This window comes from Diceros bicornis, chromosome 20 (assembly GCF_020826845.1).
Source record: "Diceros bicornis minor isolate mBicDic1 chromosome 20, mDicBic1.mat.cur, whole genome shotgun sequence".
NCBI lineage: Eukaryota > Metazoa > Chordata > Mammalia > Perissodactyla > Rhinocerotidae > Diceros > Diceros bicornis.
The window spans coordinates 43138212-43154262 of record NC_080759.1 but is presented as its reverse complement, the minus strand read 5'-3'; positions in this window follow the sequence as shown (position 1 = coordinate 43154262).

The window sequence follows — 16051 nt, the reverse complement described above, 5'->3', positions numbered from 1 at the left end:
CACATTAATACGTTACACAAAGATCTTCACATTTTTCCCCATTCCCATCTATCCATCAAGATGCCTCTGCCCCAGACCTCCTTGTCTCTGATTTTCCAATCTCTTTCCTCTGATCTCCCGAACAGCTATCCAGCTCATTAACTACTACTCTTAACCTCAGCCTCTTCTTCTTCAAACAATGTGGATAACCAGATTCATGACCGAGAACTTCACCATTTAGAAAGGTTTTTCCTTTCCTCTGTCTTTCAAGATTGCCTATGAGTGAGGCTGCAACACAGCCACGCTCCAGTTTCTGCTTGAACAAACATATTTAGCTAACCCAAAGATAAATCAAGCTTGTGCTTTTTTATCCACATTCAGGTGGTCTCAAGGGACTTCCCACATGGTCATTAGTGTGATATGAGGGAGGAGTGATAGTGCAATTGCTCTATGTGACATGAGAATGCTTGCTTGGGAGCAAAGTGACTTGCTCATGCAGCTTATGTCTTCTAGTCCTTATGTCCTCCTTGTATTCAGTCTTAAAATTATATTTTAGCTTTCAGTAAATTTGCTACTGGACCTGCCTGACTTGGAAGGTGTGACAGGACTCGGATCCCGATGTGTAGCCCCAGACACAAGTTCACTTTTGTCCCATTGTAAAGCATTGTGACTCCATCAAGGAACAGGTGCATGCTAACAGCTGTTTTTTAAAAGACATGTAACTTTCTGTTTCAAACGTCATGGCATTGATCCCATGGGCTTATGCTGTGTTCCTACGATAGGGCTTTCCATAAACTCCACAATGCATCTTTTGTTACCACTGATCCTTCCAACACCTTGGATACTGTTGGAAGTGCTGCTTGTACCACTGCCTGGACCTACGGCAGAGTCCTTACTTGCTCTAGGCCTCATTCAAAGCAAGTAGCCTTCCACATCACCTGGTAAATAGTCTAAGGAAGTATTTTAGAGGTATTGCCTCCAGAACCTCAAGATGCCTACTAGGTGTTAGGCATTCTTCTTTGTGATAGGGAATGCAAAATGCAGCAATTTGCCTTTTGTTTTGGAGGAAATATCCGAACCATTTGGATCTCCAAAGATTTTACTGAAATGGCAGGTCCTTGAAATCCATGGGGCTTATTTCCCACACTCTGGAATTAACATATTTTGTTAAGGTCTCCATCATACTAGTCACCTGTTGATCATGCTGTCCATTCAGCATGATGACATCCATATAACGGATCAATGTGATGTTCTACACAAGCATGATTTCACGTCAGACATTGAATATGCTTCTAAAGTAACTACTTGTGATCTTGTGGTAGTCTACAAAATGCATCTAGTTTCTGCAGGGGTCAGACTGGTGAGTCAGATGGAGATATTATAGGGACCCTCTCCTCTGCATTCCTTAGATCTTTAACGTTGCATTAATCTCCACCATCCTGCTCCACCACGCAATATTATTTGTTTACTCTCTTGGCTGGGGGAAGTTTTAGAAACTTCTACTTGTCCTTCTCTACTATAATACCTCTTACTCCACAGGTCAAGTTCCCAATGTGGAGATTACTTTAAGTACACAGTGTGCCAATCCCAATTATAGATTCAGAGACCAGTGAAATAACCACCAGGAAGCTTCTCTAAGCTTCTCTAAGCTCATATTTTCCAAAGTATGGCACATAGACCGACTATATGCCATACTTTCGAAAGGTTTCCATGTGTTACCTGGACCAGAAGAATTATAGTTTAATGGGGAGAGGGGCATAACATTTCATGTATCTGAGATCCTGTGTTCAATAGCTCTTGAAATGTCACGTAATTTTCTTTGAACATTGTACTATCATCCAAGTAAATAGCTAAGGTCACTTGGAAAAGAATTGGTACAATTATAAAAGCATATTCTTGCCATAATGTTGCTGAGTCCTTCTTCCTACGGACCTGGAAATCTCTTCAGTCATATGTTCCAGGGATAAAAACTATAGGAACTGAACATAAGGGATTATGACTCTTACTGGTTACTGCTTTCAGCCTCCTGTTTACTCATTATTGCTTTATTTAATCATATATTACATTATGATGGCAATACACAGTACCCTTGTTGGCTACCCATCTTCTTTGCTCCTGGAGATGTCATGTTTTATTATCAGTTTCCATAACACCCTGCAACTTAAACTCCTCTTGGCTGTCACTCTGATTTTGCCAGTCATTACAAAAATTGCATCTCCCTGAGGCTTCTGGTAGTACCTAAATATGCCATCCTCCCCTTTGCTATTAATTAGCCAAGATCTGTGACCTTTCCTACCCTCAGCTTTAGCCTGCCAAGAAGAGTTGCCATTGAACTTCTTAATAATGCCCATGTCCCTATTACCAGTGTGTCCCTGATAGCTTTGGGAAATGGTGTGTCCTCTGGGTCTTCCCATGAAACAAATGTAACTAGTAAGTCTTGTGGTCTCAATAATATATGTGCGCTAGCACGTGCATTCCCCTCATTTGCTTTTCTCTTTCTCCACCATCTGCTATGGCAATTAAAGCTTTTCAGCTTCACTCAGCCTAAGCTCTCATTTTCTTCAGGCTTCTAGGAGCCAACCTGGCAGTTGTACCCACCCCTGGAGTCCTTGCTAGGGTATTAAATTCTATATGCTGAGAGGATTCCCTTACAAATGAGTTAAGCAAACTGCACAGTATGAGGGAAGAGTCCCCACAAGACTGTTCTCACTTCAGACACCAGCCATAATTTTGGGTGTCCCCAGGGCCACCCTCAATTCAGACTAGCTGACTACAAATTTGCAGGTCCCCCTGGACTCTCTCAGGTTCAATAATTCACCATAATGACTCACAGAACTCCCTGAAGTTGTTATACTCACAGCCATGGTTATCATGGGCAAAGGAAGAACCAGCCAAATGAAGAGACGGATAGGGCAGCCTCGGTGATGGTTCCAAACTTGATGCTTTTATCATGCTCAGGGAGGGACATGTTACCCTCTCAGCATTAAAGTGTGACCAAACTCAAAGAAAATCACCAGCTAGGGACTCTCACCCAAGCCTTTAGTGTCCAGAGTTTTTATTGGGGCTCAACGACATACTGCCTCAGTGGCTAAACTTTAGTCTTCAGCTCCACCTCCCTTCCTCCCTCCCCCAGAGGACAGTCACCTTGTCCCCTGGAGGTCTGAACTAATATGACATAGTTCAAAGCCCCCACCATAAATCACATTGTTAGATTGTCCTAAGGCCAAAGCCCCCAGAAAAACAAAGACACTCCTATCAGGCAGGAGATTCCAGGGCCCTAGAGATTATCTAACTGTAGCTGAGGGCAAAGGCCAGACTTCTCTCTAGGCAAAGGAAATTATTCACTATACACCCCCAAGTTGATAAACTCACCCTTCATCAGTTTTATGTTCTGGCCCCCTTGACCATGTACACTCATAATCCAGACCCATGGATGCTCCTTGGCTCCAACATGCTGGTTCCTGCCACTACATCCTTTCAATTACTCTCAAGAATAGTCTCATTCCTTTCTTCTCATGCCCAGCCTGTCCCAGACTGAGTTATCCTGATACTCAACCCTTGTTATTAACCAGGAAGACAGGAGAGGAGGTGAGTGCAGATGTTTAAGGGGAACCTTCTCCCTTCTGAAAAGTCTCCCTTCATGGGGGAAGTGTTAGCTCTTAATAGGCAAGGATAGGCCACTTCTGCAGGCTCTGAGGGTTCACAGGTGTTTGGGGAACAAAATGTCCCCACGTGATGTACCAGGATCCCAGGTTTTCCCAAGAAGTGTTCTAACTTTGGAATAATAAGCCTTCCTCAGTTGGGCATTTAATCACGCTTGAATTTTCTCCTCTTCCATATGTAGGAGACAAGGGCCTCTTTGTAAGCTACCGAAGAGGTCCTCTGGCCTTCCCACTTAGTTTCCTAGGCCCTCGGGATTTTGTTATCCCTCAAAAGAGTGGCAATGCAATTTAGCAATAACCAGCCAATTCTATTTCCTTGCATACTTTGTTTTTTGTGCTTTTCAAACATCTGAATTATCACACTGGTTAGAGAGTTCCCCTCCACCAGAACATTTTCCCAAGTCAACAACAGTGAAAAAATTAGCAGTTGTGTACCCATCACGTGCCAGAGAACTAGCTGCACCCTGAGATGGGGTTTTCAGTGTCCACTGGCCAGTAAGTGAACCAGTTCCAAAACCTCATCTTACTACCTGCTCATTCAAGCATCATTGCCTACTATTATGTCAATTGGCTCTTTTGGGAAATAGTCTTTGAGATAAAGTTAGAAGTGGAAAATATTTTGAGGATTAACACTTGAAAAATGAGAATGGAGAAAGCAGGATTAAGCATGGACGCAGTCAGAGTATGAGGCAGGAATGACAAAGAGTTTACCAGCTAACAGGGATTTACAGAGCAAAAATCGTTCAGTAGAGGAGTCCCACAAGGGAAAATGTGGCTAGGCCCTTGTACTCTTAGTCATTGTGTGGGACCATTCCATGAAGAACATTGTCTTGGCTCAAAAGACGAGGCAGACCTGAAAGAGTTAACAGCTTGAAGCTCTCAGCTAACCCTTCTCATCCAAGTCCTTTCTTGAAGGGCTATCTGATCTTGCCGGTCACTCTGCATCTCCGTGTTCCTTTAGTTTCAGCCACACCATACAGGCTGCAGTGGGTTTACCATAGCCTTTGTTAGGACTGCTCTTTTCGTTATTTGTGTGCTTCCTTTTCTAGAAAGAGCTTTAAGCAGTAAAATTGGATAGCATGGTCTATACCAATTATGCATTAAAAGATCATCAACATAAAAGACATTACAAGACAACTCTTAGAGAATAATGTTAGTCATATAAAACATTATTGTATATGCCAAGAAAAAAATGCCATAAAACTGTTAACTATATTTGTCTTTAAACAATGAGGTGAGTTTTTGGAATATTCAAATAATTATTTTAATTTATCTTATTCTTCATGAACATTTGCAAATATCTAAATATCTTTTCAATAGATAGATACACATAGATACCTATCTATAGATATAGATATAGATGTAGATGTAGTTATAGATATAGATATAGATGTAAATGTAGATGTAGATATAGATAAAGATATAGATGTAGATATAGATATAGATGTATATATAGATATAGATACAGAAATGCCCCTCAACCAGATATTGGCTCCTAAGGCAGCATACTCTCTGAAACTAGATGGCCTGTGTTCACTTCCTCCTGTACTAGCTCTACTATCTTTAATGAGCAACTTTACTCTGTTCTTCTGTCTTCTCATTTATAAAATGAGGTGATAATATTAAGACCTAACACAAATCTATTTTATGTAGACTAAATGTTTTAAGGACTTAAAACAGTGCCTCGCACGTATTAAGTACAGAATACTATTCCTATTGTGGCAACTTTTTCAGGAGGAAAATGGGGTGAAATGATAGAATTTTGGAGGTTTTAGGCCAAAGTTTGACTGGCTTCTTGAAAGGAAGGAAGGAAATGAGCTAACATCTATGACCCTTTATTCAATGTCTTCAAATTGGAACTAATTATGGAGATTTTGCAGGGTTTTGAAGAATATTGAATAAGTGAATGCATGTATGTTTTCTAGTAAAATAGTATATGATGATTTTTAGAGAAATTTACAAAGTGAAAAATCTTATAGCAAGAAAACCTCATGGAATCTTTTCTTCTTAGAGAATTAGAACTTAAGTCATCATCATCACTACCAATATCATTATTACCATTACTATCATCTTCAACATTATCAACTTTGTTATCATCACTCCCAATTTTATACTTTTAGCCAGGCTTAACCAATAAACTTATGCAAGGAATTTTCTGAAACATAAAAATCAATCATTTTTTCTGAGAGAAAAAAAAGCCTTCATTACCAGTTGATCCTATTATTAATTTTTGTTTCAAAAGAACACTCATGTTTGGAACAATATATTCCAGCCTTAGAGTGCAATTTCCTTTGCATGTGCTTAATTTTCTTACTTTAATTATTCCATGGGGTTAAAGGGATAAGAGTGATAAAATATAGCCAATTAACTAGAAGCTGTGCACACATGTATTTAAATGATGTAACTAATTATTATTTAAGAATGGTTCATTATCATTTTTAGCTTTGGAAATTAGTACTTTCAATTTCCTTAAAGTAAGTTGATTACATGAAAGATGTGTTTCTCCAGACCAAGATCAAGCAACTTACTATTGTATGATTTGCTTATTCCCTTTAACCACTTCTAGATTCATCTTGGACATCTAAGGAACTGGAAAAAAAAAAGCTACTATCATTACAACAAGAAAAATATTGTGCAGGCAGAAAATTAATGGCTTTTTGAGAAGCTGTAAGAGAACAGAGGTCAAAGGACAAATGAACATTTGCTTACCTTGGGCAGAAGCTGCCAGACAGCATAAAAGTCTACGGGAACATAAAGTAGAAATCGTGATGAATTGTTGGAGGCTGAATGTGAGTCTGTAGCTCTTGTGGGCTGCAGTAATGGCACATTCCACTCATTTGCATGCTTTTCCCTCTAGAAAGACCACCAGACTTTTACAGGAAGGATCTGAGAGAATCCAGAGAAAGCTCCCCCTGCAATGCTGGTTGGATAGAAGAGCAGCCACTGTGAAATCTATCCAGACTCACTGACATGCGAAACAAAATCCACAGAGAGACGGGTCACAGGACATTGACTAAGAGTTCTAGAGGCTACTTGCTGCAGCTGGGGAAGGGAAAATGGAGCTGGAGATCATGTGACATGTAGCTTAATTTTAATCCATATGTTTAATAGAAATTCATTGTCAATTATATTTATGTTATGAATAAATTTACAGACATGTATGTATATGCAAATATATACACAATAAAATTTTGGCTATATATGTGTGTGTATCTATAATGCTTTCCTTTTCATTTCTGTTGATTTTCATTTAGCTTAATATTTTGTGAATATTGTTCCATAACACTGAATGTTATTCAAATATTTGGATTTAATGATGTATGGATTTGGCTATATCTTGCAGGATATTTAATTTATTTGCAATTTTAGCTATTATAAATGCAAGTTTTTCAGTATTAGCCCTTGTAAATAAAACTTTGGTAAAAAATAGAAAGTTAAAGACAACACGTGCTTATAAAATGTAATTGAATCATTCTTTATCGTTAGAGTAAATGTTATAACTGGAATCATTAGATTTAGACTTTTTTCTAGATTTTTGCACTATATTTTCCAAATTGCTTTACAGAAACTTTATAGCAAATTACATTCACTTTAACAGTGAATTAGAGTCCCCATTTCTCTGCAAGCTGGTCGATAAAGCATGCTGTCTATATATTTTAATCTTGAAACACACTTCTCCCCAACAAACAAAAGGTGATAACAGGTGAAAAAAAACAAATAATCCTGTGGTTTTATATTTTATTTGTGAATTAGCAGTCATTAAAAAGCATTTGATGTTATTAAATATATATTTGAAAAATTGAAAAGAGCATATTTTTGTATTTGTTAGGATACGTTTGATTTTAGAAACATTTTTTCTAAAATTTTTTGATATTGTCCTGTTTGAACAATGCCTTCTCTAGCTTGTGTCTCTTGTGTTTCATTGTTTTTAAATGACACACAACATTTCTAACAACTAGATTTAATTCTTAACAGGCAATAAAATGTGAGCCATAAATTTGACAATCATATTATACATTAAAATATTAATTTACCTTAGCTTTTCCAGAAAGGTTGCCATCCACACCTAAGAAATGACTCCAGACTGATCCACTGTAAAATGTTTGCATTTTGAGGGGCCGGCCTGGTGGCGTAGTGGTTAAGTTCGCTAGCTCTGCTTTGGCGGCCTGGGATTCGCGGGTTTGGATCCCATGCGTGGACCTATGAGCTGCTTATCATGCCATGCTGTGGTGGCGTCCCATGTACAATAAGAGGAAGATGGGCACAAATGTTAACTGAGGGCCAATCTTCCTCACCGAACAAAAAAAAAAACCCCAAATTTGCATTTTGACCGTCATTTTGCTGCAGAGTAGAAATCGGGTCTCCCTATCAGAAGCTTCCTTATTCATAGTACAAAATGATTTACTGAAGAGATTCTTCCACTTCAGAGAAATTTCTAATCCATTTTAAATTCTTCTAGGATAAGAGACACCAGTATATTGGGAGAAAAATTTCTACTATGGTCTTCAAAGCAGCCATAATAGATATGGTGTCCTGTACTGTCTCAATATATTTCTGCTTCCCGTTTTATTTCCTCTCAGTATATGTGAACCTACTATTTGAAACAAGAAACGTGTGTCACAGCCCTGGGAAAGTACCTTCAAAAGTGAACTGTAATCTTTAAACTTTTAAAGCCCTTGCTGACACTGTGGTGTTAAGGATCCGTGCCTCCAACGGGTGTTATCTTGTGATGATCACAAATGATCATCCCAGACTGGCCTCTCCCAGGCTTTCTATGGCACACAGACATGGGCTGGAAAGTCTATGGGAAATTAAATGTGTAAAGTCTCTTCTGACTTTATCTTTAACCATTTGGTAAAGAAGAGTTGTATTTTTTATCCAACAAATGCCTTTTACCCAATGCTAGAAAAAAAATACAGTTTTAGAAAAGTTCAGATGATTTGAAGGATTATGAGTTACCAGATAATGAAATGACTTTAGAGATCATGTAGTCTAAACCTTTTGTGGTATATGAAGAAGTGAGGGGCCGTGGGGTTATATGGTATGCCTGTAGTTTACGACGATAGCACCTAACTGTTTCCTTCTTTGGAAATTCCTCCTTCTCTTTTGAAATTTCTTTTCTTAAATTTTTGTTGTTGTTTTTCCTTACTTTTGTTATTCTCCTTCCTTTTAAATTTGTTGATATGGAGTCTTCCTTCAACTGCTGTATCCATTACCCTACACATTTGGCCTCTTTCTCTAAAACTGTGTGAGGCAATGAAGAGTAAAAAATCATGTTGCATAATTTCTGAACAACCAAGATAAGAGGTTAATATTTTCTACTCCATTTTTCTACCATTGACCTATTATACACAGAAGGATGAAAATACCATGGAAAATGGAAGTTGAAGAAACCAGCACTTCTATTACCTACGGAAAATCTATGTAGGTGATTACACCCTGACCCTCTTCATAGGGGAGTGAACAGAAAAGGGAATTATCTCCCTTATCCCCAGGCAATCAAGAAGAATTCTTTGGCATTTTGATTTTCTTGAATAAGTATCTCAGTGCTCTATCAGAGGAGCATACAGATATTCAGTCAGAGTGATTCACTGAAACTTGGGCAAATTTATTGAATACATGCAAAATTGTAATTGTGTTTGTGTGCGTGTGTGCTTGTGAGCATAATCATGCATATTCATTTGCAGTGTACATAATTAGATATGGACAATGCAAATTTGTGTTTTCAATTGATGAGATAAAATTAATACACTTTGTATAATATGAGTACTTTTGTCTCTTCAGTAAAATTTGTTTTCTTATTTCTTGCAATTTTACGATCTTCTACCTACTTGGGAAGTTGAATGTTAATATAAAGCTTTTGACTAATATAGATAAACAATAGGGTTTTTTTCATTCAACTCTTTCCAATGTAGTCAATTCCTCAGAAACATTAAAAGGCAATCCGATGCTTAAACAACATTTTAATATATTACAAGTAATAAATATTTGAGGCTCAGATAAATTTTAGCAAGAATGAGCACAATTCCTGTAAGCTAATACATCCAAGTAATCTTCTGACCTCAATTTTATATTAGAAAAAAATATTTTTGCTTAAATTATAAGGAAAACCATTATGACAAAATGTCAAAATCCCAAATATATGAAACTTTGTCCAGGGTAAAATGAAACATTTTTAAAATTGCTTGTATATTTTTACAAATATTCCATTTCTGAGGGGTAATACATGATCTACTATTCTCCAGAGGCTTGCTGAATACATTTTTCCCATTGTTACCATAGAAATAGTCTCCAGTTTTTCAAACATTGTGTAGTATAAGAATAGAGAAACTTTTACCTCATTTTCAGCTTATGGTTTTCAGATTGCCTATTTCTTCTTCATTTCAAAATATTCCAGTATTGAGAAACTAATTGAGTGCAGGTATTTCTCATCAAACCAGTCAGTGTAAAATGATCCCATTGCTTAACATTGGTATAAAGCCTATTAAAGTTAATGGAAGAAAAAATTACACCACTGAATGCAAAGTGATGGTGATGACTCGAATAGGGGCGAATTGGGAGAATGGGCAAGAAAGATTAGACTTAAGCAGGATTTCTTTTTATATGACTTTTTTGGGGGAATGGGGAGGCATCAAGTCACTACTATCTACCTCGAAGTGCATTTTAGACGGCTTGTTGTGTGTTTATAAGCCATTTTAGTTTCTGAGTATACTTGCCTATTCAGTGTAGTTATTTTGTAAGCTGTTTGTGTAAATCGTTTCTTCCTTATATAGAATCAGATCCACTTCTCTGCTATTTTTGACTTTTACCCCTTCCATATGGTGTGTTCAGTCATAAACAGTGATAGGAAAGTAGGCTTGTCATTGCCACAAGATTCAGACTAATGGTGACTAGATACAGTCAGTGACAAAGCAGAAATAGTTTCTCCATCTCAACCACCACTGTTGAGTTATTTTCTCTTGATTCACACCCAGAATGCAATATTCCAACTCCGTAGACATCAGGGTACTGTCTTACACTTCTCGGTCCAACTCCTTAGGTTCTTTTGCCATGATAAGTTTTCTAATCTTTGAAATGAACTCTTAAATTTTAATCACCTCTTTCTTAGGCATTTAAGAATGATCCCCTTGTATCTCCCATTTCTTAGCCTCCCTCACTTGAGCAAAACACAAGAAAATTTTATCTACAAGTGTTTGTGAAATTTGAAAGTATCGTTTTACCCACTCAGATAAACTTCTCCTCTTAGCCCCTGAAACTGAATCTACTGTTTTTTCTGTGGAACCATTGTTCCACAGAAATTGTTCAGCCTTAGTAGACAGATTTAGTGACAGGTCTAAATTCTTCATCACTGCTTTAAAGGTCTTAATAAAATCACACTTCATTGCCCCTTAAGATATAAAATCCATTTGTGTTTTATTTTCTTGTACTACTATTTTCTTAACATAGTGCATATTCTCTATTGGGATATCTGAATAAAATACAAAGCTTTAGGCTTATTTGTTTCATAACAATATGTGGTCCAAGGTAGTTGTTGATGTATCTACATCTAAAATATATATTATGTTATATATGCATAGCTCTATACGTGCACAATTGTGTAGAATTATCTCTATACACACAAGCATGGTGGAAGTTATGATGCACGACTCAGATTCTCCCTCAGGCTGAAGGTCTATTTCCAATGGCTGCTGAGAGTATTACTGACAGAGAGCCCTAAGCTGTCAGCACTCTTCCGAATTATCTTGATTAAAGAAAGGTCATATACCTTCTCCAGGAAGCCTGCGTTTAGCGACTGGTTATGAAGGGCACTAAAGCTGTGATTCTCTTGGCCCCCCTTGGGATAGCTAAGAGGATCCATTGAAGCTTCAGAGCTCCCCGTAGGCTCAGCTAGGTCTCCGCTGAGGTAGAATCTCCTCCAAACTTCTCCCTCTGACCAGTCCTCCTTTCTTCCTTTCCTTTTCACAGGTTTTTGATCCTAAAAGCACATCTTAATCAACATTCTGCATGCTAATCTAAGTCTCAGAGTCGGCTTCTGGGGAATCTAACCTCTAATAATCAAAGACAGAGAGACAGACAGATAGATATATAGACAGACAGCTGAATACTTAGGTAGCAAATACACAGTAACCGGCTTGAATAAAATCAGGATCTTATACAAACTTATAAATTTTCCTCAAATTATAGTCTGTATATAACCATCTTATATTATAGAGATGTTAATTTGCATCCCGGTTCTACCGTTTACTAACTGTGTGAACTGGGGAAGTTATTTACCTTCTGTAAATCTCAAAATCTTTATTTTTAAAATGGTGATAATAATAAGTCCCACTAAAGTCAACAAGACAAGTCTTGTTAATCACTAAATATCTTTCCTGGAACCCTCATCATTTGTCTGCTATTTTATTTTCTAAAAACATATGAGAATGCATTTTTTGATGTAGGATCAAAACATGGTAGTAACCATGGAGTTAGGTAAAATCATAACACGTCGTGATATTTTCTAATAGGCTTTTATTCAGAGGAAAATATGAATATGAATAAATTTAGAGGTATAGTTCAAAGAAATCCTTAACCTGGATTACATTTTAATTACCCTCTTGAAGATCTGTAATAAACTTCCTAAAGTAGGATAAAAAAATACTTATGGCTTCAGATTGGGTCGTATAGACAGATATCAGGCTTCAGGAAAATGTCTTCTGGGATAACTTTCTCTTCACTCTGCCTTATACACATTTGAGGTGGAAGAAATTAAATGGAATATGAAAGAATGATTAGACATAACGTCAGTGCATTCTTTGTGTTGTTTCAAGAAATAAAAAAGAGAGTTTTTGGGGTGGGGGACAGAGTGTGTAGTAAAGTTTCAGTTCAATAGGGTCACACATATGCTTCTTTTTGATCAGAAAAAATATCCTTTGATTCTTGGTTGATGGAAAATTTTACATATTACTGGAAGAGGGCATTGTGCCATTTTACACTATAAAATACATCTGGGTAACCTAAGGCTAGCTATTATAAATCATAAAGAGAGTCAGGTTTATTGAATATCAGATTTCCATTAAATCACATTCATACACAAAGAGACAGTTCAAATTGTAATTGAAGTTGTCAGCTTTCATTCATCTTATAGAGGATTATTCCAGCTGCACATTACTCAGTCTTTTGTACTTTGAGTCAATTTATCTGAGTCTGCTTGCTGTAAGAAGATGAAAAAAGACAGGCTGTTTTTCCGGTTAATTCTAACAAAATAGTAGTAATTTTCTAATCACCACAAACAATGCTTTTTTCCACATTCACAAAATAAGTAAAATATAATTTCATTTTATGTTTCACCTGTAATCCACATAGAAAGTCAATAAGAGCAACATAAAATAATGAATTAAAATGCAGAAAATGTCAACTCCCCAGGAACTGTCTGAAAAATAAATTATTTTTAAGTTGAGAAATTTCTAGTAAGTCACAATGAGAATTATTAAAGTGATTGAATGATCCCTAATGATTAATACCAGTTAACTTTTATTCTGATAAATTCATGCTTCCTGGGAAGCAAATATAACAACTTTGAAATTGCTTGGAAAAAAAAATTGTGAAAGTTTTAAAAAATGAATCTTAAACAAATGCAGTTGAAGAAAACTTATTTCTTACTTTTAGCAATTTCCAAATTATATTATTATTATAAACCTCATAAAAATTGCATTTCATATTATTATTAAAAGACATGTTATTTTGCACCATCCAAATTATATGTAATTTGGACATACAGCATGAGCTTTTAAATTTTATCTCAATTATTCAAACCACAAAATAGTATGCAATAGAATAACTGAATTATAAACTTACTATAGAAGTCAAAGATATTCAGTTCTTGTGCAGTTCAGAAATAAAAATATCTAAGCATTACACTTGTTTTTCTTTTGTGTTGCTTTTCACTAAGTCCTTTCTACAATTTTCATTTTGAATTAATACAAATATTTCATATGAAATCTGACTTAAATGCTTAAGTTTTAAATGTTTTAATGTTTTAAAACTTAAATGTTTTAAAAGTCGCAGACTCGCAGAGACCATTCAAACCATGTAAGTTTCTGACCAATTTATGGAACTTATGATCTTACAATGTGAACACTAACATACCTTGTCTGCATCAGTCATTATTCTTGATGTTCTGGATGGACTTGCAGTCCTGGTCCACTACCTGATACAGTTTGTCATTAATTCATTTATTTACTCCTTTGTATTGATTAATTTGTTCATTCATTCTCCAAATATTTATTAAATCTCCATTGTGTAGCAGGTGCTATGCTAAGCCCTGGGATCTCATTTGTTTACTTATAGATAGCTCCATTCTTGTGGTTACCTCCAGCTGTGGAGAGAAACATTAGTCAAATAATCACATAAATGCAAATTTATATCCTATAGTGAATATAAAAACCCACCTACTGTGAAAGGAACTTCAATATTAAGAAGAAACCACCCAGCAGTTTAACCTGATCCAGCCTAAGAGATTCAGGAAATGCTTCCTCCTTGAACTATAACAGTTGAGCAGATGACACTAGGTGAACTAGAGGAAACTAAGTAGATGAAACGTGGGAGAATGGGCAAGGGGAGAGAAAACACATTTATAACAGGAGGAATTATATCTGCAAGGATCCTGGGGATTAATTCACTAATTTTAGAAGCCTGAGGAAAAATAAGGAGGTTGGCATGAGGTGAAGTGGAAGAGATCAGGAGGATCCTAGCCATTTCAAAATGTTATTTCCAAAGCTCCTTCATGTATGTTTCTTGTACTGTTTATTACAAGGTAGGCTATTTCGTTTTTCTTCTGTCAATATTGTTCCTAACATGATTTTTTAAATAAATTATTTATGATTTTTTAATCCATTGCCTTGATGAATTTTCTTATTCATTCTCGTTATATTTTACTTGATTCTCTTGAATTTTCTAAGTATATAAACATATAATTGGTAAAATTTAATATTTATGCCTCCTCGTCTTAAAAATATAAATAGAATGTGTTCTGCTTTCTCTTGTTTAATTATGTCTGTGATAATTTCAAAACAATATTAGTAATAATGGTGATGAAAGTTGTGGGTATTCTTGTATTGCCTCTAACTTAATTGAGGATGTTTTAAGAGCAAACCTTGGTTAATTGCGTTCAACAAACATTTGTTGAGTATACCATATGTGGGGCACTGGTGATACAGGGAAACAAACCAAAACTCCCTGTCTCATGGGGTTTATATTTTAATAAACGAGTTGTGTGTGTGTGTGTGTGTGTGTGTACATATACAATAAGTTTTCCTGTTTAAGATTTTTTTGTAGAGCCTTAATTAGCTGAGAATAATAGGTACTAAATACCTAGCAGGAAAGCTAAGAGGTAATTTTTTTTAACCGTAGGTCTCTGCTTGCCTCAAAGATTATATGAAGGAAAATGAGCATTTTATTGATCAAAAAGACATAGGTACTGAAACTTTGTTTACACAGGGTTGCAAGCACAGTAAAGATTACTGGCATTCTCCTCTCTTACTAGGAGGAGAATATCTCTCTTCTACTTCAAGGCAAGCCAAAGAAGCGAAAACTCCTGAGAGCTGATGGAATTGTTCACTCAGCATGTACCCACAAAATTTTGGGGGGACCATTTGGATGGAAAATGCTGATATACTTATGAGGCATTTTCATTGTTTTTTTTTCAGGACTCTGCCTCCATTGTTGGAGATCTCTCAGTGAAATTCTTTTGAGGAGGGTAAATGCTTCTTAAATTTATACATGTCTTCTTTCTCCAACTTTGGCCATCCAGATGCACCTCCAGGTTCTTTCTGTTGGCATCATTTTGCCCATCTAGGTAGGCTTCTTGAACAGAAGCTGAAAAAACCCGAAGCCACTTTTCTCCCCAGATTATGGTCCACACTTGACCCATGGGAAGCTCAAACCCAATTTCCCACGTGAAAGTTCTCATAAGTCCTGGTCACCCTCAATCCAGAGCCACCTCTCTGCTGGTGTGACATGAACACAACTAGTAGCACCTTTGGATTCTTCAGATGTGCATCAGACACTATCACCTGTGCCCCTCAGTCTTCAGGAGAAATATATTTTGTTCTCTGAATTGTCTGATTGTATAGGATCCGATAATTTTCCAATCTTTTGTTGGTCTCTTCAAACTCAATAATAGACTGGATTGTCAGAGATTAAAAAGTCTTTTTTGGTCACATATTTTGCAAGCCACTGTAGAGGTTATGCACCTCACTTTAGACAATGGCACACAAAGTAAATAGAAAGCTTCTATTTTAGAAGAGAACAATACCTTACGTTATGGTTTGTATTACATTTTAAAAACATTAATCTTTTGTGAACTTTACCACCATTTTAACAACTACATAGAGAGTCACAGTTCCCTTGCTGGCATATGCCAAATCTCT